At 52.2% G+C, this 23,100-nt stretch overlaps 45 non-coding genes across 45 annotated transcripts; all 45 read left to right on the top strand.

Moving 5' to 3' along the window:
* Positions 1–388: 388 nt before the first annotated feature.
* Positions 389–507, top strand: LOC148926203 (5S ribosomal RNA). The gene has a single exon (XR_016131976.1). It is a non-coding gene; the product is annotated as a 5S ribosomal RNA (ribosomal RNA).
* Positions 508–901: 394 nt separating this feature from the next.
* LOC148926204 (5S ribosomal RNA) lies at positions 902–1,020 on the top strand. Its single transcript, XR_016131977.1, has one exon. It is a non-coding gene; the product is annotated as a 5S ribosomal RNA (ribosomal RNA).
* A 394-nt stretch (positions 1,021–1,414) lies between these two features.
* Positions 1,415–1,533, top strand: LOC148926205 (5S ribosomal RNA). The gene has a single exon (XR_016131036.1). It is a non-coding gene; the product is annotated as a 5S ribosomal RNA (ribosomal RNA).
* A 392-nt stretch (positions 1,534–1,925) lies between these two features.
* Positions 1,926–2,044, top strand: LOC148926206 (5S ribosomal RNA). Its single transcript, XR_016131373.1, has one exon. It is a non-coding gene; the product is annotated as a 5S ribosomal RNA (ribosomal RNA).
* Positions 2,045–2,438: 394 nt separating this feature from the next.
* On the top strand, positions 2,439–2,557 carry LOC148926207 (5S ribosomal RNA). Its single transcript, XR_016131186.1, has one exon. It is a non-coding gene; the product is annotated as a 5S ribosomal RNA (ribosomal RNA).
* A 394-nt stretch (positions 2,558–2,951) lies between these two features.
* LOC148926208 (5S ribosomal RNA) lies at positions 2,952–3,070 on the top strand. The gene has a single exon (XR_016131197.1). It is a non-coding gene; the product is annotated as a 5S ribosomal RNA (ribosomal RNA).
* Positions 3,071–3,464: 394 nt separating this feature from the next.
* LOC148926209 (5S ribosomal RNA) lies at positions 3,465–3,583 on the top strand. The gene has a single exon (XR_016132225.1). It is a non-coding gene; the product is annotated as a 5S ribosomal RNA (ribosomal RNA).
* Positions 3,584–3,978: 395 nt separating this feature from the next.
* On the top strand, positions 3,979–4,096 carry LOC148926210 (5S ribosomal RNA). Its single transcript, XR_016131315.1, has one exon. It is a non-coding gene; the product is annotated as a 5S ribosomal RNA (ribosomal RNA).
* A 392-nt stretch (positions 4,097–4,488) lies between these two features.
* On the top strand, positions 4,489–4,607 carry LOC148926211 (5S ribosomal RNA). Its single transcript, XR_016131374.1, has one exon. It is a non-coding gene; the product is annotated as a 5S ribosomal RNA (ribosomal RNA).
* Positions 4,608–5,001: 394 nt separating this feature from the next.
* Positions 5,002–5,120, top strand: LOC148926212 (5S ribosomal RNA). Its single transcript, XR_016131208.1, has one exon. It is a non-coding gene; the product is annotated as a 5S ribosomal RNA (ribosomal RNA).
* Positions 5,121–5,513: 393 nt separating this feature from the next.
* LOC148926213 (5S ribosomal RNA) lies at positions 5,514–5,632 on the top strand. Its single transcript, XR_016131872.1, has one exon. It is a non-coding gene; the product is annotated as a 5S ribosomal RNA (ribosomal RNA).
* Positions 5,633–6,026: 394 nt separating this feature from the next.
* On the top strand, positions 6,027–6,145 carry LOC148926214 (5S ribosomal RNA). The gene has a single exon (XR_016131979.1). It is a non-coding gene; the product is annotated as a 5S ribosomal RNA (ribosomal RNA).
* A 394-nt stretch (positions 6,146–6,539) lies between these two features.
* Positions 6,540–6,658, top strand: LOC148926215 (5S ribosomal RNA). Its single transcript, XR_016131370.1, has one exon. It is a non-coding gene; the product is annotated as a 5S ribosomal RNA (ribosomal RNA).
* A 394-nt stretch (positions 6,659–7,052) lies between these two features.
* On the top strand, positions 7,053–7,171 carry LOC148926216 (5S ribosomal RNA). Its single transcript, XR_016132205.1, has one exon. It is a non-coding gene; the product is annotated as a 5S ribosomal RNA (ribosomal RNA).
* Positions 7,172–7,565: 394 nt separating this feature from the next.
* Positions 7,566–7,684, top strand: LOC148926217 (5S ribosomal RNA). Its single transcript, XR_016131593.1, has one exon. It is a non-coding gene; the product is annotated as a 5S ribosomal RNA (ribosomal RNA).
* Positions 7,685–8,077: 393 nt separating this feature from the next.
* Positions 8,078–8,196, top strand: LOC148926218 (5S ribosomal RNA). The gene has a single exon (XR_016131604.1). It is a non-coding gene; the product is annotated as a 5S ribosomal RNA (ribosomal RNA).
* A 393-nt stretch (positions 8,197–8,589) lies between these two features.
* LOC148926219 (5S ribosomal RNA) lies at positions 8,590–8,708 on the top strand. The gene has a single exon (XR_016131219.1). It is a non-coding gene; the product is annotated as a 5S ribosomal RNA (ribosomal RNA).
* A 394-nt stretch (positions 8,709–9,102) lies between these two features.
* Positions 9,103–9,221, top strand: LOC148926220 (5S ribosomal RNA). The gene has a single exon (XR_016132226.1). It is a non-coding gene; the product is annotated as a 5S ribosomal RNA (ribosomal RNA).
* A 395-nt stretch (positions 9,222–9,616) lies between these two features.
* Positions 9,617–9,734, top strand: LOC148926221 (5S ribosomal RNA). Its single transcript, XR_016131162.1, has one exon. It is a non-coding gene; the product is annotated as a 5S ribosomal RNA (ribosomal RNA).
* Positions 9,735–10,126: 392 nt separating this feature from the next.
* LOC148926222 (5S ribosomal RNA) lies at positions 10,127–10,245 on the top strand. The gene has a single exon (XR_016131376.1). It is a non-coding gene; the product is annotated as a 5S ribosomal RNA (ribosomal RNA).
* Positions 10,246–10,639: 394 nt separating this feature from the next.
* Positions 10,640–10,758, top strand: LOC148926223 (5S ribosomal RNA). The gene has a single exon (XR_016131230.1). It is a non-coding gene; the product is annotated as a 5S ribosomal RNA (ribosomal RNA).
* A 393-nt stretch (positions 10,759–11,151) lies between these two features.
* LOC148926224 (5S ribosomal RNA) lies at positions 11,152–11,270 on the top strand. The gene has a single exon (XR_016131873.1). It is a non-coding gene; the product is annotated as a 5S ribosomal RNA (ribosomal RNA).
* A 394-nt stretch (positions 11,271–11,664) lies between these two features.
* On the top strand, positions 11,665–11,783 carry LOC148926225 (5S ribosomal RNA). Its single transcript, XR_016131980.1, has one exon. It is a non-coding gene; the product is annotated as a 5S ribosomal RNA (ribosomal RNA).
* A 394-nt stretch (positions 11,784–12,177) lies between these two features.
* Positions 12,178–12,296, top strand: LOC148926226 (5S ribosomal RNA). The gene has a single exon (XR_016131371.1). It is a non-coding gene; the product is annotated as a 5S ribosomal RNA (ribosomal RNA).
* A 394-nt stretch (positions 12,297–12,690) lies between these two features.
* On the top strand, positions 12,691–12,809 carry LOC148926227 (5S ribosomal RNA). Its single transcript, XR_016132206.1, has one exon. It is a non-coding gene; the product is annotated as a 5S ribosomal RNA (ribosomal RNA).
* A 394-nt stretch (positions 12,810–13,203) lies between these two features.
* On the top strand, positions 13,204–13,322 carry LOC148926228 (5S ribosomal RNA). The gene has a single exon (XR_016131594.1). It is a non-coding gene; the product is annotated as a 5S ribosomal RNA (ribosomal RNA).
* A 393-nt stretch (positions 13,323–13,715) lies between these two features.
* LOC148926229 (5S ribosomal RNA) lies at positions 13,716–13,834 on the top strand. Its single transcript, XR_016131605.1, has one exon. It is a non-coding gene; the product is annotated as a 5S ribosomal RNA (ribosomal RNA).
* A 393-nt stretch (positions 13,835–14,227) lies between these two features.
* On the top strand, positions 14,228–14,346 carry LOC148926230 (5S ribosomal RNA). Its single transcript, XR_016131333.1, has one exon. It is a non-coding gene; the product is annotated as a 5S ribosomal RNA (ribosomal RNA).
* Positions 14,347–14,739: 393 nt separating this feature from the next.
* LOC148926231 (5S ribosomal RNA) lies at positions 14,740–14,858 on the top strand. Its single transcript, XR_016131818.1, has one exon. It is a non-coding gene; the product is annotated as a 5S ribosomal RNA (ribosomal RNA).
* Positions 14,859–15,252: 394 nt separating this feature from the next.
* On the top strand, positions 15,253–15,371 carry LOC148926232 (5S ribosomal RNA). Its single transcript, XR_016131015.1, has one exon. It is a non-coding gene; the product is annotated as a 5S ribosomal RNA (ribosomal RNA).
* A 394-nt stretch (positions 15,372–15,765) lies between these two features.
* LOC148926233 (5S ribosomal RNA) lies at positions 15,766–15,884 on the top strand. The gene has a single exon (XR_016131234.1). It is a non-coding gene; the product is annotated as a 5S ribosomal RNA (ribosomal RNA).
* Positions 15,885–16,278: 394 nt separating this feature from the next.
* LOC148926234 (5S ribosomal RNA) lies at positions 16,279–16,397 on the top strand. The gene has a single exon (XR_016131016.1). It is a non-coding gene; the product is annotated as a 5S ribosomal RNA (ribosomal RNA).
* A 394-nt stretch (positions 16,398–16,791) lies between these two features.
* LOC148926235 (5S ribosomal RNA) lies at positions 16,792–16,910 on the top strand. Its single transcript, XR_016131235.1, has one exon. It is a non-coding gene; the product is annotated as a 5S ribosomal RNA (ribosomal RNA).
* Positions 16,911–17,304: 394 nt separating this feature from the next.
* Positions 17,305–17,423, top strand: LOC148926236 (5S ribosomal RNA). Its single transcript, XR_016132115.1, has one exon. It is a non-coding gene; the product is annotated as a 5S ribosomal RNA (ribosomal RNA).
* Positions 17,424–17,817: 394 nt separating this feature from the next.
* LOC148926237 (5S ribosomal RNA) lies at positions 17,818–17,936 on the top strand. Its single transcript, XR_016131491.1, has one exon. It is a non-coding gene; the product is annotated as a 5S ribosomal RNA (ribosomal RNA).
* A 393-nt stretch (positions 17,937–18,329) lies between these two features.
* LOC148926238 (5S ribosomal RNA) lies at positions 18,330–18,448 on the top strand. The gene has a single exon (XR_016132050.1). It is a non-coding gene; the product is annotated as a 5S ribosomal RNA (ribosomal RNA).
* A 394-nt stretch (positions 18,449–18,842) lies between these two features.
* LOC148926239 (5S ribosomal RNA) lies at positions 18,843–18,961 on the top strand. The gene has a single exon (XR_016131061.1). It is a non-coding gene; the product is annotated as a 5S ribosomal RNA (ribosomal RNA).
* Positions 18,962–19,355: 394 nt separating this feature from the next.
* On the top strand, positions 19,356–19,474 carry LOC148926240 (5S ribosomal RNA). Its single transcript, XR_016131209.1, has one exon. It is a non-coding gene; the product is annotated as a 5S ribosomal RNA (ribosomal RNA).
* Positions 19,475–19,868: 394 nt separating this feature from the next.
* LOC148926241 (5S ribosomal RNA) lies at positions 19,869–19,987 on the top strand. The gene has a single exon (XR_016131492.1). It is a non-coding gene; the product is annotated as a 5S ribosomal RNA (ribosomal RNA).
* A 393-nt stretch (positions 19,988–20,380) lies between these two features.
* On the top strand, positions 20,381–20,499 carry LOC148926242 (5S ribosomal RNA). The gene has a single exon (XR_016132051.1). It is a non-coding gene; the product is annotated as a 5S ribosomal RNA (ribosomal RNA).
* Positions 20,500–20,893: 394 nt separating this feature from the next.
* Positions 20,894–21,012, top strand: LOC148926243 (5S ribosomal RNA). Its single transcript, XR_016131062.1, has one exon. It is a non-coding gene; the product is annotated as a 5S ribosomal RNA (ribosomal RNA).
* A 394-nt stretch (positions 21,013–21,406) lies between these two features.
* On the top strand, positions 21,407–21,525 carry LOC148926244 (5S ribosomal RNA). The gene has a single exon (XR_016131210.1). It is a non-coding gene; the product is annotated as a 5S ribosomal RNA (ribosomal RNA).
* Positions 21,526–21,919: 394 nt separating this feature from the next.
* LOC148926245 (5S ribosomal RNA) lies at positions 21,920–22,038 on the top strand. Its single transcript, XR_016131506.1, has one exon. It is a non-coding gene; the product is annotated as a 5S ribosomal RNA (ribosomal RNA).
* A 393-nt stretch (positions 22,039–22,431) lies between these two features.
* On the top strand, positions 22,432–22,550 carry LOC148926246 (5S ribosomal RNA). Its single transcript, XR_016132052.1, has one exon. It is a non-coding gene; the product is annotated as a 5S ribosomal RNA (ribosomal RNA).
* A 394-nt stretch (positions 22,551–22,944) lies between these two features.
* Positions 22,945–23,063, top strand: LOC148926247 (5S ribosomal RNA). The gene has a single exon (XR_016131063.1). It is a non-coding gene; the product is annotated as a 5S ribosomal RNA (ribosomal RNA).
* The last annotated feature ends 37 nt before the right edge of the window (positions 23,064–23,100 follow it).

The following is a 23,100-nucleotide window of genomic DNA, read 5'->3' on the forward strand; positions in this document are numbered from 1 at the left end:
TGCGAGTGCGTTCATTTTTTTTTTCCGTTCAGTTGGTCTTGATGTGGTCCGACACTCGATTAGCTGTTGTCGAGTACGAGGACAAAAAGTACGACAATCTCCACGAGCCGGTGACGAGCGGGTCCCACAATCTTAAACGTGCCGAAAAACAGTAGCTGCGAACTAAAAGTGTTCGAAATGGCTCGAAACGGCCTCTTTTTGCTTCCCGGAGTAGCCACGGGCTGTACACGTAGCTCAGAACGTGGGGCTCGGCGAGAGCTTCGCGGTGATATGCTGTGGGTCCCGTAACTCCTTCCGGATCAAAAGTTATGCCTGTGTGAAGGGTGGGGGATCAGAACCTGCGCACGGGAGCGTACGCTATGAAAGAATAAAGTGCGAGGCTATTGATGGGTGCGATCATACCAGCCCTAATGCACCGGATCCCATCAGAACTCCGAAGTTAAGCGTGCTTGGGCGAGAGTAGTACTAGGATGGGTGACCCCCTGGGAAGTCCTCGTGTTGCACCCCTTTTTTTGCGAGTGCGTTCATTTTTTTTTTCCGTTCAGTTGGTCTTGATGTGGTCCGACACTCGATTAGCTGTTGTCGAGTACGAGGACAAAAAGTACGACAATCTCCACGAGCCGGTGACGAGCGGGTCCCACAATCTTAAACGTGCCGAAAAACAGTAGCTGCGAACTAAAAGTGTTCGAAATGGCTCGAAACGGCCTCTTTTTGCTTCCCGGAGTAGCCACGGGCTGTACACGTAGCTCAGAACGTGGGGCTCGGCGAGAGCTTCGCGGTGATATGCTGTGGGTCCCGTAACTCCTTCCGGATCAAAAGTTATGCCTGTGTGAAGGGTGGGGGATCAGAACCTGCGCACGGGAGCGTACGCTATGAAAGAATAAAGTGCGAGGCTATTGATGGGTGCGATCATACCAGCCCTAATGCACCGGATCCCATCAGAACTCCGAAGTTAAGCGTGCTTGGGCGAGAGTAGTACTAGGATGGGTGACCCCCTGGGAAGTCCTCGTGTTGCACCCCTTTTTTTGCGAGTGCGTTCATTTTTTTTTTCCGTTCAATTGGTCTTGATGTGGTCCGACACTCGATTAGCTGTTGTCGAGTACGAGGACAAAAAGTACGACAATCTCCACGAGCCGGTGACGAGCGGGTCCCACAATCTTAAACGTGCCGAAAAACAGTAGCTGCGAACTAAAAGTGTTCGAAATGGCTCGAAACGGCCTCTTTTTGCTTCCCGGAGTAGCCACAGGCTGTACCCGTAGCTCAGAACGTGGGGCTCGACGAGAGCTTCGCGGTGATATGCTGTGGGTACCGTAACTCCTTCCCGATCAAAAGTTATACCCGTCTGGAGGGTGGGGGATCAGAACCTGCGCACGGGAGCGTACGCTATGAAAGAATAAAGTGCGGGGCTATTGATGGGTGCGATCATACCAGCACTAATGCACCGGATCCCATCAGAACTCCGAAGTTAAGCGTGCTTGGGCGAGAGTAGTACTAGGATGGGTGACCCCCTGGGAAGTCCTCCTGTTGCACCCCTTTTTTTGCGAGTGCGTTCATTTTTTTTTTCGTTCAGTTGGTCTTGATGTGGTCCGACACTCGATTAGCTGTTGTCGAGTACGAGGACAAAAAGTACGACAATCTCCACGAGCCGGTGACGAGCGGGTCCCACAATCTTAAACGTGCCGAAAAACAGTAGCTGCGAACTAAAAGTGTTCAAAATGGCTCGAAACGGCCTCTTTTTGCTTCCCGGAGTAGCCACGGGCTGTACACGTAGCTCAGAACGTGGGGTCGGCGAGAGCTTCGCGGTGATATGCTGTGGGTCCCGTAACTCCTTCCGGATCAAAAGTTATGCCTGTGTGAAGGGTGGGGGATCAGAACCTTCGCACGGGAGCGTACGCTATGAAAGAATAAAGTGCGAGGCTATTGATGGGTGCAATCATACCAGCCCTAATGCACCGGATCCCATCAGAACTCCGAAGATAAGCGTGCTTGGGCGAGAGTAGTACTAGGATGGGTGACCTCCTGGGAAGTCCTTGTGTTGCACCCCTTTTTTTGCGAGTGCGTTCATTTTTTTTTTCCGTTCAGTTGGTCTTGATGTGGTCCGACACTCGATTAGCTGTTGTCGAGTACGAGGACAAAAAGTACGACAATCTCCACGAGCTGGTGACGAGCGGGTCCCACAATCTTAAACGTGCCGAAAAACAGTAGCTGCGAACTAAAAGTGTTCGAAATGGCTCGAAACGGTCTCTTTTTGCTTCCCGGAGTAGCCACGGGCTGTACCCGTAGCTCAGAACGTGGGGCTCGGCAAGAGCTTCGCGGTGATATGCTGTGGGTCCCGTAACTCCTTCCCTATCAAAAGTTATACCCGTCTGGAGGGTGGGGGATCAGAACCTGCGCACGGGAGCGTACGCTATGAAACAATAAAGTGCGGGGCTATTGATGGGTGCGATCATACCAGCACTAATGCACCGGATCCCATCAGAACTCCGAAGTTAAGCGTGCTTGGGCGAGAGTAGTACTAGGATGGGTGACCCCCTGGGAAGTCCTCGTGTTGCACCCCTTTTTTTGCGAGTGCGTTCATTTTTTTTTTCCGTTCAGTTGGTCTTGATGTGGTCCGACACTCGATTAGCTGTTGTCGAGTACGAGGACAAAAAGTACGACAATCTCCACGAGCCGGTGACGAGCGGGTCCCACAATCTTAAACGTGCCGAAAAACAGTAGCTGCGAACTAAAAGTGTTCGAAATGGCTCGAAACGGTCTCTTTTTGCTTCCCGGAGTAGCCACGGGCTGTACCCGTAGCTCAGAACGTGGGGCTCGGCAAGAGCTTCGCGGTGATATGCTGTGGGTCCCGTAACTCCTTCCCTATCAAAAGTTATACCCGTCTGGAGGGTGGGGGATCAGAACCTGCGCACGGGAGCGTACGCTATGAAACAATAAAGTGCGGGGCTATTGATGGGTGCGATCATACCAGCACTAATGCACCGGATCCCATCAGAACTCCGAAGTTAAGCGTGCTTGGGCGAGAGTAGTACTAGGATGGGTGACCCCCTGGGAAGTCCTCGTGTTGCACCCCTTTTTTTGCGAGTGCGTTCATTTTTTTTTTCCGTTCAGTTGGTCTTGATGTGGTCCGACACTCGATTAGCTGTTGTCGAGTACGAGGACAAAAAGTACGACAATCTCCACGAGCCGGTGACGAGCGGGTCCCACAATCTTAAACGTGCCGAAAAACAGTAGCTGCGAACTAAAAGTGTTCGAAATGGCTCGAAACGGCCTCTTTTTGCTTCCCGGAGTAGCCACGGGCTGTACACGTAGCTCAGAACGTGGGGCTCGGCGAGAGCTTCGCGGTGATATGCTTTGGGTCCCGTAACTCCTTCCGGATCAAAAGTTATGCCTGTGTGAAGGGTGGGGGATCAGAACCTGCGCACGGGAGCGTACGCTATGAAAGAATAAAGTGCGAGGCTATTGATGGGTGCGATCATACCAGCCCTAATGCACCGGATCCCATCAGAACTCCGAAGTTAAGCGTGCTTGGGCGAGAATAGTACTAGGATGGGTGACCCCCTGGGAAGTCCTCGTGTTGCACCCCTTTTTTTGCGAGTGCGTTCATTTTTTTTTTTCCGTTCAATTGGTCTTGATGTGGTCCGACACTCGATTAGCTGTTGTCGAGTACGAGGACAAAAAGTACGACAATCTCCACGAGCCGGTGACGAGCGGGTCCCACAATCTTAAACGTGCCGAAAAACAGTAGCTGCGAACTAAAAGTGTTCGAAATGGCTCGAAACGGCCTCTTTTTGCTTCCCGGAGTAGCCACAGGCTGTACCCGTAGCTCAGAACGTGGGGCTCGACGAGAGCTTCGCGGTGATATGCTGTGGGTCCCGTAACTCCTTCCCGATCTAAAGTTATACCCGTCTGGAGGGTGGGGGATCAGAACCTGCGCACGGGAGCGTACGCTATGAAAGAATAAAGTGCGGGGCTATTGATGGGTGCGATCATACCAGCACTAATGCACCGGATCCCATCAGAACTCCGAAGTTAAGCGTGCTTGGGCGAGAGTAGTACTAGGATGGGTGACCCCCTGGGAAGTCCTCCGTTGCACCCCTTTTTTTGCGAGTGCGTTCATTTTTTTTTTCGTTCAGTTGGTCTTGATGTGGTCCGACACTCGATTAGCTGTTGTCGAGTACGAGGACAAAAAGTACGACAAACTCCACGAGCCGGTGACGAGCGGGTCCCACAATCTTAAACGTGCCGAAAAACAGTAGCTGCGAACTAAAAGTGTTCGAAATGGCTCGAAACGGCCTCTTTTTGCTTCCCGGAGTAGCCACGGGCTGTACACGTAGCTCAGAACGTGGGGTCGGCGAGAGCTTCGCGGTGATATGCTGTGGGTCCCGTAACTCCTTCCGGATCAAAAGTTATGCCTGTGTGAAGGGTGGGGGATCAGAACCTTCGCACGGGAGCGTACGCTATGAAAGAATAAAGTGCGAGGCTATTGATGGGTGCAATCATACCAGCCCTAATGCACCGGATCCCATCAGAACTCCGAAGATAAGCGTGCTTGGGCGAGAGTAGTACTAGGATGGGTGACCTCCTGGGAAGTCCTTGTGTTGCACCCCTTTTTTTGCGAGTGCGTTCATTTTTTTTTTCCGTTCAGTTGGTCTTGATGTGGTCCGACACTCGATTAGCTGTTGTCGAGTACGAGGACAAAAAGTACGACAATCTCCACGAGCTGGTGACGAGCGGGTCCCACAATCTTAAACGTGCCGAAAAACAGTAGCTGCGAACTAAAAGTGTTCGAAATGGCTCGAAACGGTCTCTTTTTGCTTCCCGGAGTAGCCACGGGCTGTACCCGTAGCTCAGAACGTGGGGCTCGGCAAGAGCTTCGCGGTGATATGCTGTGGGTCCCGTAACTCCTTCCCTATCAAAAGTTATACCCGTCTGGAGGGTGGGGGATCAGAACCTGCGCACGGGAGCGTACGCTATGAAACAATAAAGTGCGGGGCTATTGATGGGTGCGATCATACCAGCACTAATGCACCGGATCCCATCAGAACTCCGAAGTTAAGCGTGCTTGGGCGAGAGTAGTACTAGGATGGGTGACCCCCTGGGAAGTCCTCGTGTTGCACCCCTTTTTTTGCGAGTGCGTTCATTTTTTTTTTCGTTCAGTTGGTCTTGATGTGGTCCGACACTCGATTAGCTGTTGTCGAGTACGAGGACAAAAAGTACGACAAACTCCACGAGCCGGTGACGAGCGGGTCCCACAGTCTTAAACGTGCCGAAAAACAGTAGCTGCGAACTAAAAGTGTTCGAAATGGCTCGAAACGGCCTCTTTTTGCTTCCCGGAGTAGCCACGGGCTGTACCCGTAGCTGAGAACGTGGGGCTCGGCGAGAGCTTCGCGGTGATATGTTGTGGGTCCCGTAACTCCTTCCCGATCAAAAGTTATACCCGTCTGGAGGGTGGGGGATCAGAACCTGCGCACGGGAGCGTACGTTATGAAAGAATAAAGTGCGGGGCTATTGATGGGTGCGATCGTACCAGCACTAATGCACCGGATCCCATCAGAACTCCGAAGTTAAGCGTGCTTGGGCGAGAGTAGTACTGGGATGGGTGACCCCTTGGGAAGTCCTCGTGTTGCACCCCTTTTTTTGCGAGTGCGTTCATTTTTTTTTTCCGTTCAGTTGGTCTTGATGTGGTCCGACACTCGATTAGCTGTTGTCGAGTACGAGGACAAAAAGTACGACAAACTCCATGAGCCGGTGACGAGCGGGTCCCACAATCTTAAACGTGCCGAAAAACAGTAGCTGCGAACTAAAAGTGTTCGAAATGGCACGAAACGGCCTCTTTTTGCTTCCCGGAGTAGCCACGGGCTGTACACGTAGCTCAGAACGTGGGGCTCGGCGAGAGCTTCGCGGTGATATGCTGTGGGTCCCGTAACTCCTTCCGGATCAAAAGTTATGCCTGTGTGAAGGGTGGGGGATCAGAACCTGCGCACGGGAGCGTACGCTATGAAAGAATAAAGTGCGAGGCTATTGATGGGTGCGATCATACCAGCCCTAATGCACCGGATCCCATCAGAACTCCGAAGTTAAGCGTGCTTGGGCGAGAGTAGTACTAGGATGGGTGACCCCCTGGGAAGTCCTCGTGTTGCACCCCTTTTTTTGCGAGTGCGTTCATTTTTTTTTTCCGTTCAGTTGGTCTTGATGTGGTCCGACACTCGATTAGCTGTTGTCGAGTACGAGGACAAAAAGTACGACAAACTCCACGAGCCGGTGACGAGCGGGTCCCACAATCTTAAACGTGCCGAAAAACAGTAGCTGCGAACTAAAAGTGTTCGAAATGGCTCGAAACGGCCTCTTTTTGCTTCCCGGAGTAGCCACGGGTTGTACACGTAGCTCAGAACGTGGGGCTCGGCGAGAGCTTCGCGGTGATATGCTGTGGGTCCCGTAACTCCTTCCGGATCAAAAGTAATGCCTGTGTGAAGGGTGGGGGATCAGAACCTGCGCACGGGAGCGTACGCTATGAAAGAATAAAGTGCGAGGCTATTGATGGGTGCGATCATACCAGCCCTAATGCACCGGATCCCATCAGAACTCCGAAGTTTAGCGTGCTTGGGCGAGAGTAGTACTAGGATGGGTGACCCCCTGGGAAGTCCTCGTGTTGCACCCCTTTTTTTGCGAGTGCGTTCATTTTTTTTTTCCGTTCAATTGGTCTTGATGTGGTCCGACACTCGATTAGCTATTGTCGAGTACGAGGACAAAAAGTACGACAATCTCCACGAGCCGGTGACGAGCGGGTCCCACAATCTTAAACGTGCCGAAAAACAGTAGCTGCGAACTAAAAGTGTTCGAAATGGCTCGAAACGGCCTCTTTTTGCTTCCCGGAGTAGCCACGGGCTGTACCCGTAGCTCAGAACGTGGGGCTCGACGAGAGCTTCGCGGTGATATGCTGTGGGTCCCGTAACTCCTTCCCGATCAAAAGTTATACCCGTCTGGAGGGTGGGGGATCAGAACCTGCGCACGGGAGCGTACGCTATGAAAGAATAAAGTGCGAGGCTATTGATGGGTGCGATCATACCAGCACTAATGCACCGGATCCCATCAGAACTCCGAAGTTATGCGTGCTTGGGCGAGAGTAGTACTAGGATGGGTGACCCCCTGGGAAGTCCTCGTGTTGCACCCTTTTTTTTGCGAGTGCGTTCATTTTTTTTTTCCGTTCAGTTGGTCTTGATGTGGTTCGACACTCGATTAGCTGTTGTCGAGTACGAGGACAAAAAGTACGACAAACTCCACGAGCCGGTGACGAGCGGGTCCCACAATCTTAAACGTGCCGAAAAACAGTAGCTGCGAACTAAAAGTGTTCGAAATGGCTCGAAACGGCCTCTTTTTGCTTCCCGGAGTAGCCACGGGTTGTACACGTAGCTCAGAACGTGGGGCTCGGCGAGAGCTTCGCGGTGATATGCTGTGGGTCCCGTAACTCCTTCTGGATCAAAAGTTATGCCTGTGTGAAGGGTGGGGGATCAGAACCTGCGCACGGGAGCGTACGCTATGAAAGAATAAAGTGCGAGGCTTTTGATGGGTGCGATCATACCAGCCTTAATGCACCGGATCCCATCAGAACTCCGAAGTTAAGCGTGCTTGGGCGAGAGTAGTACTAGGATGGGTGACCCCCTGGGAAGTCCCTCTGTTGCACTCCTTTTTTGTGAGTGCGTTCATTTTTTTTTTCCGTTCAGTTGGTCTTGATGTGGTCCGACACTCGATTAGCTGTTGTCGAGTACGAGGACAAAAAGTACGACAATCTCCACGAGCCGGTGACGAGCGGGTCCCACAATCTTAAACGTGCCGAAAATCAGTAGCTGCGAACTAAAAGTGTTCGAAATGGCTCGAAACGGCCTCTTTTTGCTTCCCGGAGTAGCCACGGGCTGTACCCGTAGCTCAGAACGTGGGGCTCGGCGAGAGCTTCGCGGTGATATGTTGTGGGTCCCGTAACTCCTTCCCGATCAAAAGATATACCCGTCTGGAGGGTGGGGGATCAGAACCTGCGCACGGGAGCGTACGCTATGAAAGAATAAAGTGCGGGGCTATTGATGGGTGCGATCATACCAGCTCTAATGCACCGGATCCCATTAGAACTACGAAGTTAAGCGTGCTTGGGCGAGAGTAGTACTAGGATGGGTGACCCCCTGGGAAGTCCTCGTGTTGCACCTTTTTTTTGCGAGTGCGTTCATTTTTTTTTTCCGTTCAGTTGGTCTTGATGTGGTCTAACACTCGATTAGCTGTTGTCGAGTACGAGGACAAAAATTACGACAATCTCCACGAGCCGGTGACGAGCGGGTCCCACAATCTTAAACGTGCCGAAAAACAGTAGCTGCGAACTAAAAGTGTTCGAAATGGCTCGAAACGGCCTCTTTTTGCTTCCCGGAGTAGCCACGGGCTGTACCCGTAGCTCAGAACGTGGGGCTCGGCGAGAGCTTCGCGGTGATATGCTGTGGGTCCCGTAACTCCTTCCCTATCAAAAGTTATACCCGTCTGGAGGGTGGGGGATCAGAACCTGCGCACGGGAGCGTACGCTATGAAACAATAAAGTGCGGGGCTATTGATGGGTGCGATCATACCAGCACTAATGCACCGGATCCCATCAGAACTCCGAAGTTAAGCGTGCTTGGGCGAGAGTAGTACTAGGATGGGTGACCCCCTGGGAAGTCCTCGTGTTGCACCCCTTTTTTTGCGAGTGCGTTCATTTTTTTTTTCCGTTCAGTTGGTCTTGATGTGGTCCGACACTCGATTAGCTGTTGTCGAGTACGAGGACAAAAAGTACGACAATCTCCACGAGCCGGTGACGAGCGGGTCCCACAATCTTAAACGTGCCGAAAAACAGTAGCTGCGAACTAAAAGTGTTCGAAATGGCTCGAAACGGCCTCTTTTTGCTTCCCGGAGTAGCCACGGGCTGTACACGTAGCTCAGAACGTGGGGCTCGGCGAGAGCTTCGCGGTGATATGCTTTGGGTCCCGTAACTCCTTCCGGATCAAAAGTTATGCCTGTGTGAAGGGTGGGGGATCAGAACCTGCGCACGGGAGCGTACGCTATGAAAGAATAAAGTGCGAGGCTATTGATGGGTGCGATCATACCAGCCCTAATGCACCGGATCCCATCAGAACTCCGAAGTTAAGCGTGCTTGGGCGAGAATAGTACTAGGATGGGTGACCCCCTGGGAAGTCCTCGTGTTGCACCCCTTTTTTTGCGAGTGCGTTCATTTTTTTTTTTCCGTTCAATTGGTCTTGATGTGGTCCGACACTCGATTAGCTGTTGTCGAGTACGAGGACAAAAAGTACGACAATCTCCACGAGCCGGTGACGAGCGGGTCCCACAATCTTAAACGTGCCGAAAAACAGTAGCTGCGAACTAAAAGTGTTCGAAATGGCTCGAAACGGCCTCTTTTTGCTTCCCGGAGTAGCCACAGGCTGTACCCGTAGCTCAGAACGTGGGGCTCGACGAGAGCTTCGCGGTGATATGCTGTGGGTCCCGTAACTCCTTCCCGATCTAAAGTTATACCCGTCTGGAGGGTGGGGGATCAGAACCTGCGCACGGGAGCGTACGCTATGAAAGAATAAAGTGCGGGGCTATTGATGGGTGCGATCATACCAGCACTAATGCACCGGATCCCATCAGAACTCCGAAGTTAAGCGTGCTTGGGCGAGAGTAGTACTAGGATGGGTGACCCCCTGGGAAGTCCTTCGTTGCACCCCTTTTTTTGCGAGTGCGTTCATTTTTTTTTTCGTTCAGTTGGTCTTGATGTGGTCCGACACTCGATTAGCTGTTGTCGAGTACGAGGACAAAAAGTACGACAAACTCCACGAGCCGGTGACGAGCGGGTCCCACAATCTTAAACGTGCCGAAAAACAGTAGCTGCGAACTAAAAGTGTTCGAAATGGCTCGAAACGGCCTCTTTTTGCTTCCCGGAGTAGCCACGGGCTGTACACGTAGCTCAGAACGTGGGGTCGGCGAGAGCTTCGCGGTGATATGCTGTGGGTCCCGTAACTCCTTCCGGATCAAAAGTTATGCCTGTGTGAAGGGTGGGGGATCAGAACCTTCGCACGGGAGCGTACGCTATGAAAGAATAAAGTGCGAGGCTATTGATGGGTGCAATCATACCAGCCCTAATGCACCGGATCCCATCAGAACTCCGAAGATAAGCGTGCTTGGGCGAGAGTAGTACTAGGATGGGTGACCTCCTGGGAAGTCCTTGTGTTGCACCCCTTTTTTTGCGAGTGCGTTCATTTTTTTTTTCCGTTCAGTTGGTCTTGATGTGGTCCGACACTCGATTAGCTGTTGTCGAGTACGAGGACAAAAAGTACGACAATCTCCACGAGCTGGTGACGAGCGGGTCCCACAATCTTAAACGTGCCGAAAAACAGTAGCTGCGAACTAAAAGTGTTCGAAATGGCTCGAAACGGTCTCTTTTTGCTTCCCGGAGTAGCCACGGGCTGTACCCGTAGCTCAGAACGTGGGGCTCGGCAAGAGCTTCGCGGTGATATGCTGTGGGTCCCGTAACTCCTTCCCTATCAAAAGTTATACCCGTCTGGAGGGTGGGGGATCAGAACCTGCGCACGGGAGCGTACGCTATGAAACAATAAAGTGCGGGGCTATTGATGGGTGCGATCATACCAGCACTAATGCACCGGATCCCATCAGAACTCCGAAGTTAAGCGTGCTTGGGCGAGAGTAGTACTAGGATGGGTGACCCCCTGGGAAGTCCTCGTGTTGCACCCCTTTTTTTGCGAGTGCGTTCATTTTTTTTTTCGTTCAGTTGGTCTTGATGTGGTCCGACACTCGATTAGCTGTTGTCGAGTACGAGGACAAAAAGTACGACAAACTCCACGAGCCGGTGACGAGCGGGTCCCACAGTCTTAAACGTGCCGAAAAACAGTAGCTGCGAACTAAAAGTGTTCGAAATGGCTCGAAACGGCCTCTTTTTGCTTCCCGGAGTAGCCACGGGCTGTACCCGTAGCTGAGAACGTGGGGCTCGGCGAGAGCTTCGCGGTGATATGTTGTGGGTCCCGTAACTCCTTCCCGATCAAAAGTTATACCCGTCTGGAGGGTGGGGGATCAGAACCTGCGCACGGGAGCGTACGTTATGAAAGAATAAAGTGCGGGGCTATTGATGGGTGCGATCGTACCAGCACTAATGCACCGGATCCCATCAGAACTCCGAAGTTAAGCGTGCTTGGGCGAGAGTAGTACTGGGATGGGTGACCCCTTGGGAAGTCCTCGTGTTGCACCCCTTTTTTTGCGAGTGCGTTCATTTTTTTTTTCCGTTCAGTTGGTCTTGATGTGGTCCGACACTCGATTAGCTGTTGTCGAGTACGAGGACAAAAAGTACGACAAACTCCATGAGCCGGTGACGAGCGGGTCCCACAATCTTAAACGTGCCGAAAAACAGTAGCTGCGAACTAAAAGTGTTCGAAATGGCACGAAACGGCCTCTTTTTGCTTCCCGGAGTAGCCACGGGCTGTACACGTAGCTCAGAACGTGGGGCTCGGCGAGAGCTTCGCGGTGATATGCTGTGGGTCCCGTAACTCCTTCCGGATCAAAAGTTATGCCTGTGTGAAGGGTGGGGGATCAGAACCTGCGCACGGGAGCGTACGCTATGAAAGAATAAAGTGCGAGGCTATTGATGGGTGCGATCATACCAGCCCTAATGCACCGGATCCCATCAGAACTCCGAAGTTAAGCGTGCTTGGGCGAGAGTAGTACTAGGATGGGTGACCCCCTGGGAAGTCCTCGTGTTGCACCCCTTTTTTTGCGAGTGCGTTCATTTTTTTTTTCCGTTCAGTTGGTCTTGATGTGGTCCGACACTCGATTAGCTGTTGTCGAGTACGAGGACAAAAAGTACGACAAACTCCACGAGCCGGTGACGAGCGGGTCCCACAATCTTAAACGTGCCGAAAAACAGTAGCTGCGAACTAAAAGTGTTCGAAATGGCTCGAAACGGCCTCTTTTTGCTTCCCGGAGTAGCCACGGGTTGTACACGTAGCTCAGAACGTGGGGCTCGGCGAGAGCTTCGCGGTGATATGCTGTGGGTCCCGTAACTCCTTCCGGATCAAAAGTAATGCCTGTGTGAAGGGTGGGGGATCAGAACCTGCGCACGGGAGCGTACGCTATGAAAGAATAAAGTGCGAGGCTATTGATGGGTGCGATCATACCAGCCCTAATGCACCGGATCCCATCAGAACTCCGAAGTTTAGCGTGCTTGGGCGAGAGTAGTACTAGGATGGGTGACCCCCTGGGAAGTCCTCGTGTTGCACCCCTTTTTTTGCGAGTGCGTTCATTTTTTTTTTCCGTTCAATTGGTCTTGATGTGGTCCGACACTCGATTAGCTATTGTCGAGTACGAGGACAAAAAGTACGACAATCTCCACGAGCCGGTGACGAGCGGGTCCCACAATCTTAAACGTGCCGAAAAACAGTAGCTGCGAACTAAAAGTGTTCGAAATGGCTCGAAACGGCCTCTTTTTGCTTCCCGGAGTAGCCACGGGCTGTACCCGTAGCTCAGAACGTGGGGCTCGACGAGAGCTTCGCGGTGATATGCTGTGGGTCCCGTAACTCCTTCCCGATCAAAAGTTATACCCGTCTGGAGGGTGGGGGATCAGAACCTGCGCACGGGAGCGTACGCTATGAAAGAATAAAGTGCGAGGCTATTGATGGGTGCGATCATACCAGCACTAATGCACCGGATCCCATCAGAACTCCGAAGTTATGCGTGCTTGGGCGAGAGTAGTACTAGGATGGGTGACCCCCTGGGAAGTCCTCGTGTTGCACCCTTTTTTTTGCGAGTGCGTTCATTTTTTTTTTCCGTTCAGTTGGTCTTGATGTGGTTCGACACTCGATTAGCTGTTGTCGAGTACGAGGACAAAAAGTACGACAAACTCCACGAGCCGGTGACGAGCGGGTCCCACAATCTTAAACGTGCCGAAAAACAGTAGCTGCGAACTAAAAGTGTTCGAAATGGCTCGAAACGGCCTCTTTTTGCTTCCCGGAGTAGCCACGGGTTGTACACGTAGCTCAGAACGTGGGGCTCGGCGAGAGCTTCGCGGTGATATGCTGTGGGTCCCGTAACTCCTTCTGGATCAAAAGTTATGCCTGTGTGAAGGGTGGGGGATCAGAACCTGCGCACGGGAGCGTACGCTATGAAAGAATAAAGTGCGAGGCTTTTGATGGGTGCGATCATACCAGCCTTAATGCACCGGATCCCATCAGAACTCCGAAGTTAAGCGTGCTTGGGCGAGAGTAGTACTAGGATGGGTGACCCCCTGGGAAGTCCCTCTGTTGCACTCCTTTTTTGTGAGTGCGTTCATTTTTTTTTTCCGTTCAGTTGGTCTTGATGTGGTCCGACACTCGATTAGCTGTTGTCGAGTACGAGGACAAAAAGTACGACAATCTCCACGAGCCGGTGACGAGCGGGTCCCACAATCTTAAACGTGCCGAAAATCAGTAGCTGCGAACTAAAAGTGTTCGAAATGGCTCGAAACGGCCTCTTTTTGCTTCCCGGAGTAGCCACGGGCTGTACCCGTAGCTCAGAACGTGGGGCTCGGCGAGAGCTTCGCGGTGATATGTTGTGGGTCCCGTAACTCCTTCCCGATCAAAAGATATACCCGTCTGGAGGGTGGGGGATCAGAACCTGCGCACGGGAGCGTACGCTATGAAAGAATAAAGTGCGGGGCTATTGATGGGTGCGATCATACCAGCTCTAATGCACCGGATCCCATTAGAACTACGAAGTTAAGCGTGCTTGGGCGAGAGTAGTACTAGGATGGGTGACCCCCTGGGAAGTCCTCGTGTTGCACCTTTTTTTTGCGAGTGCGTTCATTTTTTTTTTCCGTTCAGTTGGTCTTGATGTGGTCTGACACTCGATTAGCTGTTGTCGAGTACGAGGACAAAAATTACGACAATCTCCACGAGCCGGTGACGAGCGGGTCCCACAATCTTAAACGTGCCGAAAAACAGTAGCTGCGAACTAAAAGTGTTCGAAATGGCTCGAAACGGCCTCTTTTTGCTTCCCGGAGTAGCCACGGGCTGTACCCGTAGCTCAGAACGTGGGGCTCGGCGAGAGCTTCGCGGTGATATGTTGTGGGTCCCGTAACTCCTTCCCGATCAAAAGTTATACCCGTCTGGAGGGTGGGGGATCAGAACCTGCGCACGGGAGCGTACGCTATGAAAGAATGAAGTGCGGGGCTATTGATGGGTGCGATCATACCAGCTCTAATGCACCGGATCCCATCAGAACTTTGAAGTTAAGCGTGCTTGGGCGAGAGTAGTACTAGGATGGGTGACCCCCTGGGAAGTCCTCGTGTTGCACCCCTTTTTTTGCGAGTGGGTTCATTTTTTTTTCCGTTCAGTTGGTCTTGATGTGGTCCGACACTCGATTAGCTGTTGTCGAGTACGAGGACAAAAAGTACGACAATCTCCACGAGCCGGTGACGAGCGGGTCCCACAATCTTAAACGTGCCGAAAAACAGTAGCTGCGAACTAAAAGTGTTCGAAATGGCTCGAAACGGCCTCTTTTTGCTTCCCGGAGTAGCCACGGGCTGTACCCGTAGCTCAGAACGTGGGGCTCGGCGAGAGCTTCGCGGTGATATGTTGTGGGTCCCGTAAGTCCTTCCCGATCAAAAGTTATACCCGTCTGGAGGGTGGGGGATCAGAACCTGCGCACGGGAGCGTACGCTATGAAAGAATAAAGTGCGGGGCTATTGATGGGTGCGATCATACCAGCTCTAATGCACCGGATCCCATCAGAACTCCGAAGTTAAGCGTGCTTGGGCGAGAGTAGTACTAGGATGGGTGACCCCCTGGGAAGTCCTCGTGTTGCACCCTTTTTTTTGCGAGTGCGTTCATTTTTTTTTTCCGTTCAGTTGGTCTTGATGTGGTCCGACACTCGATTAGCTGTTGTCGAGTACGAGGACAAAAAGTACGACAAACTCCACGAGCCGGTGACGAGCGGGTCCCACAATCTTAAATGTGCCGAAAAACAGTAGCTGCGAACTAAAAGTGTTCGAAATGGCTCGAAACGGCCTCTTTTTGCTTCCCGGAGTAGCCACGGGTTGTACACGTAGCTCAGAACGTGGGGCTCGGCGAGAGCTTCGCGGTGATATGCTGTGGGTCCCGTAACTCCTTCCGGATCAAAAGTTATGCCTGTGTGAAGGGTGGGGGATCAGAACCTGCACACGGGAGCGTACGCTATGAAAGAATAAAGTGCGAGGCTATTGATGGGTGCGATCATACCAGCCCTAATGCACCGGATCCCATCAGAACTCCGAAGTTAAGCGTGCTTGGGCGAGAGTAGTACTAGGATGGGTGACCCCCTGGGAAGTCCTTGTGTTGCACCCCTTTTTTTGCGAGTGCGTTCATTTTTTTTTTCCGTTCAGTTGGTCTTGATGTGGTCCGACACTCGATTAGCTGTTGTCGAGTACGAGGACAAAAAGTACGACAATCTCCACGAGCCGGTGACGAGCGGGTCCCACAATCTTAAACGTGCCGAAAAAAAGTAGCTGCGAACTAAAAGTGTTCGAAATGGCTCGAAACGGCCTCTTTTTGCTTCCCGGAGTAGCCACGGGCTGTACCCGTAGCTCAGAACGTGGGGCTCGGCGAGAGCTTCGCGGTGATATGTTGTGGGTCCCGTAACTCCTTCCCGATCAAAAGTTATACCCGTCTGGAGGGTGGGGGATCAGAACCTGCGCACGGGAGCGTACGCTATGAAAGAATAAAGTGCGGGGCTATTGATGGGTGCGATCATACCAGCTCTAATGCACCGGATCCCATCAGAACTCCGAAGTTAAGCGTGCTTGGGCGAGAGTAGTACTAGGATGGGTGACCCCCTGGGAAGTCCTCTTGTTGCACCCTTTTTTTTGCGAGTGCGTTCATTTTTTTTTTCCGTTCAGTTGGTCTTGATGTGGTCCGACACTCGATTAGCTGTTGTCGAGTACGAGGACAAAAAGTACGACAAACTCCACGAGCCGGTGACGAGCGGGTCCCACAATCTTAAACGTGCCGAAAAACAGTAGCTGCGAACTAAAAGTGTTCGAAATGGCTCGAAACGGCCTCTTTTTGCTTCCCGGAGTAGCCACGGGTTGTACACGTAGCTCAGAACGTGGGGCTCGGCGAGAGCTTCGCGGTGATATGCTGTGGGTCCCGTAACTCCTTCCGGATCAAAAGTTATGCCTGTGTGAAGGGTGGGGGATCAGAACCTGCACACGGGAGCGTACGCTATGAAAGAATAAAGTGCGAGGCTATTGATGGGTGCGATCATACCAGCCCTAATGCACCGGATCCCATCAGAACTCCGAAGTTAAGCGTGCTTGGGCGAGAGTAGTACTAGGATGGGTGACCCCCTGGGAAGTCCTTGTGTTGCACCCCTTTTTTTGCGAGTGCGTTCATTTTTTTTTTCCGTTCAGTTGGTCTTGATGTGGTCCGACACTCGATTAGCTGTTGTCGAGTACGAGGACAAAAAGTACGACAATCTCCACGAGCCGGTGACGAGCGGGTCCCACAATCTTAAACGTGCCGAAAAAAAGTAGCTGCGAACTAAAAGTGTTCGAAATGGCTCGAAACGGCCTCTTTTTGCTTCCCGGAGTAGCCACGGGCTGTACCCGTAGCTCAGAACGTGGGGCTCGGCGAGAGCTTCGCGGTGATATGTTGTGGGTCCCGTAACTCCTTCCCGATCAAAAGTTATACCCGTCTGGAGGGTGGGGGATCAGAACCTGCGCACGGGAGCGTACGCTATGAAAGAATAAAGTGCGGGGCTATTGATGGGTGCGATCATACCAGCTCTAATGCACCGGATCCCATCAGAACTCCGAAGTTAAGCGTGCTTGGGCGAGAGTAGTACTAGGATGGGTGACCCCCTGGGAAGTCCTCTTGTTGCACCCTTTTTTTTGCGAGTGCGTTCATTTTTTTTTTCCGTTCAGTTGGTCTTGATGTGGTCCGACACTCGATTAGCTGGTGTCGAGTACGAGGACAAAAAGTACGACAAACTCCACGAGCCGGTGACGAGCGGGTCCCACAATCTTAAACGTGCCGAAAAACAGTAGCTGCGAACTAAAAGTGTTCGAAATGGCTCGAAACGGCCTCTTTTTGCTTCCCGGAGTAGCCACGGGTTGTACACGTAGCTCAGAACGTGGGGCTCGGCGAGAGCTTCGCGGTGATATGCTGTGGGTCCCGTAACTCCTTCTGGATCAAAAGTTATGTCTGTGTGAAGGGTGGGGGATCAGAACCTGCGCACGGGAGCGTACGCTATGAAAGAATAAAGTGCGAGGCTTTTGATGGGTGCGATCATACCAGCCCTAATGCACCGGATCCCATCAGAACTCCGAAGTTAAGCGTGCTTGGGCGAGAGTAGTACTAGGATGGGTGACCCCCTGGGAAGTCCTCGTGTTGCACTCCATTTTTTGCGAGTGCGTTCATTTTTTTTTCCTGTTCAGTTGGTCATGATGTGGTCCGACACTCGATTAGCTGTTGTCGAGTACGAGGACAAAAAGTACGACAATCTCCACGAGCCGGTGACAAGCGGGTCCCACAATCTTAAACGTGCCGAAAAACAGTAGCTGCGAACTAAAAGTGTTCGAAATGGCTCGAAACGGCCTCTTTTTGCTTCCCGGAGTAGCCACGGGCTGTACCCGTAGCTCAGAACGTGGGGCTCGGCGAGAGCTTCGCGGTGATATGTTGTGGGTCCCGTAACTCCTTCCCGATCAAAAGTTATACCCGTCTGGAGGGTGGGGGATCAGAACCTGCGCACGGGAGCGTACGCTATGAAAGAATAAAGTGCGGGGCTATTGATGGGTGCGATCATACCAGCTCTAATGCATCGGATCCTATCAGAACTCCGAAGTTAAGCGTGCTTGGGCGAGAGTAGTACTAGGATGGGTGACCCCCTGGGAAGTCCTCGTGTTGCACCCCTTTTTTTGCGAGTGGGTTCATTTTTTTTTCCGTTCAGTTGGTCTTGATGTGGTCCGACACTCGATTAGCTGTTGTCGAGTACGAGGACAAAAAGTACGACAATCTCCACGAGCCGGTGACGAGCGGGTCCCACAATCTTAAACGTGCCGAAAAACAGTAGCTGCGAACTAAAAGTGTTCGAAATGGCTCGAAACGGCCTCTTTTTGCTTCCCGGAGTAGCCTCGGGCTGTACCCGTAGCTCAGAACGTGGGGCTCGGCGAGAGCTTCGCGGTGATATGTTGTGGGTCCCGTAAGTCCTTCCCGATCAAAAGTTATACCCGTCTGGAGGGTGGGGGATCAGAACCTGCGCACGGGAGCGTACGCTATGAAAGAATAAAGTGCGGGGATATTGATGGGTGCGATCATACCAGCTCTAATGCACCGGATCCCATCAGAACTCCGAAGTTAAGCGTGCTTGGGCGAGTGTAGTACTAGGATGGGTGACCCCCTGGGAAGTCCTCGTGTTGCACCCTTTTTTTTGCGAGTGCGTTCATTTTTTTTTTCCGTTCAGTTGGTCTTGATGTGGTCCGACACTCGATTAGCTGTTGTCGAGTACGAGGACAAAAAGTACGACAATCTCCACGAGCCGGTGACGAGCGGGTCCCACAATCTTAAACGTGCCGAAAAACAGTAGCTGCGAACTAAAAGTGTTCGAAATGGCTCGAAACGGCCTCTTTTTGCTTCCCGGAGTAGCCACGGGCTGTACCCGTAGCTCAGAACGTGGGGCTCGGCGAGAGCTTCGCGGTGATATGTTGTGGGTCCCGTAACTCCTTCCCGATCAAAAGTTATACTCGTCTGGAGGGTGGGGGATCAGAACCTGCGCACGGGAGCGTACGCTATGAAAGAATAAAGTGCGGGGCTATTGATGGGTGCGATCATACCAGCTCTAATGCACCGGATCCCATCAGAACTTCGAAGTTAAGCGTGCTTGGGCGAGAGTAGTACTAGGATGGGTGACCCCCTGGGAAGTCCTCGTGTTGCACCCTTTTTTTTGCGAGTGCGTTCATTTTTTTTTTCCGTTCAGTTGGTCTTGATGTGGTCCGACACTCGATTAGCTGTTGTCGAGTACGAGGACAAAAAGTACGACAAACTCCACGAGCCGGTGACGAGCGGGTCCCACAATCTTAAACGTGCCGAAAAACATTAGCTGCGAACTAAAAGTGTTCGAAATGGCTCGAAACGGCCTCTTTTTGCTTCCCGGAGTAGCCACGGGCTGTACACGTAGCTCAGAACGTGGGGCTCGGCGAGAGCTTCGCGGTGATATGCTGTGGGTCCCGTAACTCCTTCCGGATCAAAAGTTATGCCTGTGTGAAGGGTGGGGGATCAGAACCTGCGCATGGGAGCGTACGCTATGAAAGAATAAAGTGCGAGGCTATTGATGGGTGCGATCAAACCAGCCCTAATGCACCGGATCCCATCAGAACTCCGAAGTTAAGCGTGCTTGGGCGAGAGTAGTACTAGGATGGGTGACCCCCTGGGAAGTCCTCGTGTTGCACTCCATTTTTTGCGAGTGCGTTCATTTTTTTTTCCTGTTCAGTTGGTCATGATGTGGTCCGACACTCGATTAGCTGTTGTCGAGTACGAGGACAAAAAGTACGACAATCTCCACGAGCCGGTGACGAGCGGGTCCCACAATCTTAAACGTGCCGAAAAACAGTAGCTGCGAACTAAAAGTGTTCGAAATGGCTCGAAACGGCCTCTTTTTGCTTCCCGGAGTAGCCACGGGCTGTACCCGTAGCTCAGAACGTGGGGCTCGGCGAGAGCTTCGCGGTGATATGTTGTGGGTCCCGTAACTCCTTCCCGATCAAAAGTTATACCCGTCTGGAGGGTGGGGGATCAGAACCTGCGCACGGGAGCGTACGCTATGAAAGAATAAAGTGCGGGGCTATTGATGGGTGCGATCATACCAGCTCTAATGCATCGGATCCTATCAGAACTCCGAAGTTAAGCGTGCTTGGGCGAGAGTAGTACTAGGATGGGTGACCCCCTGGGAAGTCCTCGTGTTGCACCCCTTTTTTTGCGAGTGGGTTCATTTTTTTTTCCGTTCAGTTGGTCTTGATGTGGTCCGACACTCGATTAGCTGTTGTCGAGTACGAGGACAAAAAGTACGACAATCTCCACGAGCCGGTGACGAGCGGGTCCCACAATCTTAAACGTGCCGAAAAACAGTAGCTGCGAACTAAAAGTGTTCGAAATGGCTCGAAACGGCCTCTTTTTGCTTCCCGGAGTAGCCTCGGGCTGTACCCGTAGCTCAGAACGTGGGGCTCGGCGAGAGCTTCGCGGTGATATGTTGTGGGTCCCGTAAGTCCTTCCCGATCAAAAGTTATACCCGTCTGGAGGGTGGGGGATCAGAACCTGCGCACGGGAGCGTACGCTATGAAAGAATAAAGTGCGGGGATATTGATGGGTGCGATCATACCAGCTCTAATGCACCGGATCCCATCAGAACTCCGAAGTTAAGCGTGCTTGGGCGAGTGTAGTACTAGGATGGGTGACCCCCTGGGAAGTCCTCGTGTTGCACCCTTTTTTTTGCGAGTGCGTTCATTTTTTTTTTCCGTTCAGTTGGTCTTGATGTGGTCCGACACTCGATTAGCTGTTGTCGAGTACGAGGACAAAAAGTACGACAATCTCCACGAGCCGGTGACGAGCGGGTCCCACAATCTTAAACGTGCCGAAAAACAGTAGCTGCGAACTAAAAGTGTTCGAAATGGCTCGAAACGGCCTCTTTTTGCTTCCCGGAGTAGCCACGGGCTGTACCCGTAGCTCAGAACGTGGGGCTCGGCGAGAGCTTCGCGGTGATATGTTGTGGGTCCCGTAACTCCTTCCCGATCAAAAGTTATACTCGTCTGGAGGGTGGGGGATCAGAACCTGCGCACGGGAGCGTACGCTATGAAAGAATAAAGTGCGGGGCTATTGATGGGTGCGATCATACCAGCTCTAATGCACCGGATCCCATCAGAACTTCGAAGTTAAGCGTGCTTGGGCGAGAGTAGTACTAGGATGGGTGACCCCCTGGGAAGTCCTCGTGTTGCACCCTTTTTTTTGCGAGTGCGTTCATTTTTTTTTTCCGTTCAGTTGGTCTTGATGTGGTCCGACACTCGATTAGCTGTTGTCGAGTACGAGGACAAAAAGTACGACAAACTCCACGAGCCGGTGACGAGCGGGTCCCACAATCTTAAACGTGCCGAAAAACATTAGCTGCGAACTAAAAGTGTTCGAAATGGCTCGAAACGGCCTCTTTTTGCTTCCCGGAGTAGCCACGGGCTGTACACGTAGCTCAGAACGTGGGGCTCGGCGAGAGCTTCGCGGTGATATGCTGTGGGTCCCGTAACTCCTTCCGGATCAAAAGTTATGCCTGTGTGAAGGGTGGGGGATCAGAACCTGCGCACGGGAGCGTACGCTATGAAAGAATAAAGTGCGAGGCTATTGATGGGTGCGATCAAACCAGCCCTAATGCACCGGATCCCATCAGAACTCCGAAGTTAAGCGTGCTTGGGCGAGAGTAGTACTAGGATGGGTGACCCCCTGGGAAGTCCTCGTGTTGCACTCCATTTTTTGCGAGTGCGTTCATTTTTTTTTCCTGTTCAGTTGGTCATGATGTGGTCCGACACTCGATTAGCTGTTGTCGAGTACGAGGACAAAAAGTACGACAATCTCCACGAGCCGGTGACGAGCGGGTCCCACAATCTTAAACGTGCCGAAAAACAGTAGCTGCGAACTAAAAGTGTTCGAAATGGCTCGAAACGGCCTCTTTTTGCTTCCCGGAGTAGCCACGGGCTGTACCCGTAGCTCAGAACGTGGGGCTCGGCGAGAGCTTCGCGGTGATATGTTGTGGGTCCCGTAACTCCTTCCCGATCAAAAGTTATACCCGTCTGGAGGGTGGGGGATCAGAACCTGCGCACGGGAGCGTACGCTATGAAAGAATAAAGTGCGGGGCTATTGATGGGTGCGATCATACCAGCTCTAATGCATCGGATCCTATCAGAACTCCGAAGTTAAGCGTGCTTGGGCGAGAGTAGTACTATGATGGGTGACCCCCTGGGAAGTCCTCGTGTTGCACCCCTTTTTTTGCGAGTGGGTTCATTTTTTTTTCCGTTCAGTTGGTCTTGATGTGGTCCGACACTCGATTAGCTGTTGTCGAGTACGAGGACAAAAAGTACGACAATCTCCACGAGCCGGTGACGAGCGGGTCCCACAATCTTAAACGTGCCGAAAAACAGTAGCTGCGAACTAAAAGTGTTCGAAATGGCTCGAAACGGCCTCTTTTTGCTTCCCGGAGTAGCCTCGGGCTGTACCCGTAGCTCAGAACGTGGGGCTCGGCGAGAGCTTCGCGGTGATATGTTGTGGGTCCCGTAAGTCCTTCCCGATCAAAAGTTATACCCGTCTGGAGGGTGGGGGATCAGAACCTGCGCACGGGAGCGTACGCTATGAAAGAATAAAGTGCGGGGATATTGATGGGTGCGATCATACCAGCTCTAATGCACCGGATCCCATCAGAACTCCGAAGTTAAGCGTGCTTGGGCGAGTGTAGTACTAGGATGGGTGACCCCCTGGGAAGTCCTCGTGTTGCACCCTTTTTTTTGCGAGTGCGTTCATTTTTTTTTTCCGTTCAGTTGGTCTTGATGTGGTCCGACACTCGATTAGCTGTTGTCGAGTACGAGGACAAAAAGTACGACAATCTCCACGAGCCGGTGACGAGCGGGTCCCACAATCTTAAACGTGCCGAAAAACAGTAGCTGCGAACTAAAAGTGTTCGAAATGGCTCGAAACGGCCTCTTTTTGCTTCCCGGAGTAGCCACGGGCTGTACCCGTAGCTCAGAACGTGGGGCTCGGCGAGAGCTTCGCGGTGATATGTTGTGGGTCCCGTAACTCCTTCCCGATCAAAAGTTATACTCGTCTGGAGGGTGGGGGATCAGAACCTGCGCACGGGAGCGTACGCTATGAAAGAATAAAGTGCGGGGCTATTGATGGGTGCGATCATACCAGCTCTAATGCACCGGATCCCATCAGAACTTCGAAGTTAAGCGTGCTTGGGCGAGAGTAGTACTAGGATGGGTGACCCCCTGGGAAGTCCTCGTGTTGCACCCTTTTTTTTGCGAGTGCGTTCATTTTTTTTTTCCGTTCA

Source organism: Salvia hispanica, chromosome 5 (genome assembly GCF_029641045.1).
Source record: "Salvia hispanica isolate PSC_SH4W2 chromosome 5, Shi_PSC_v1, whole genome shotgun sequence".
NCBI lineage: Eukaryota > Viridiplantae > Streptophyta > Magnoliopsida > Lamiales > Lamiaceae > Salvia > Salvia hispanica.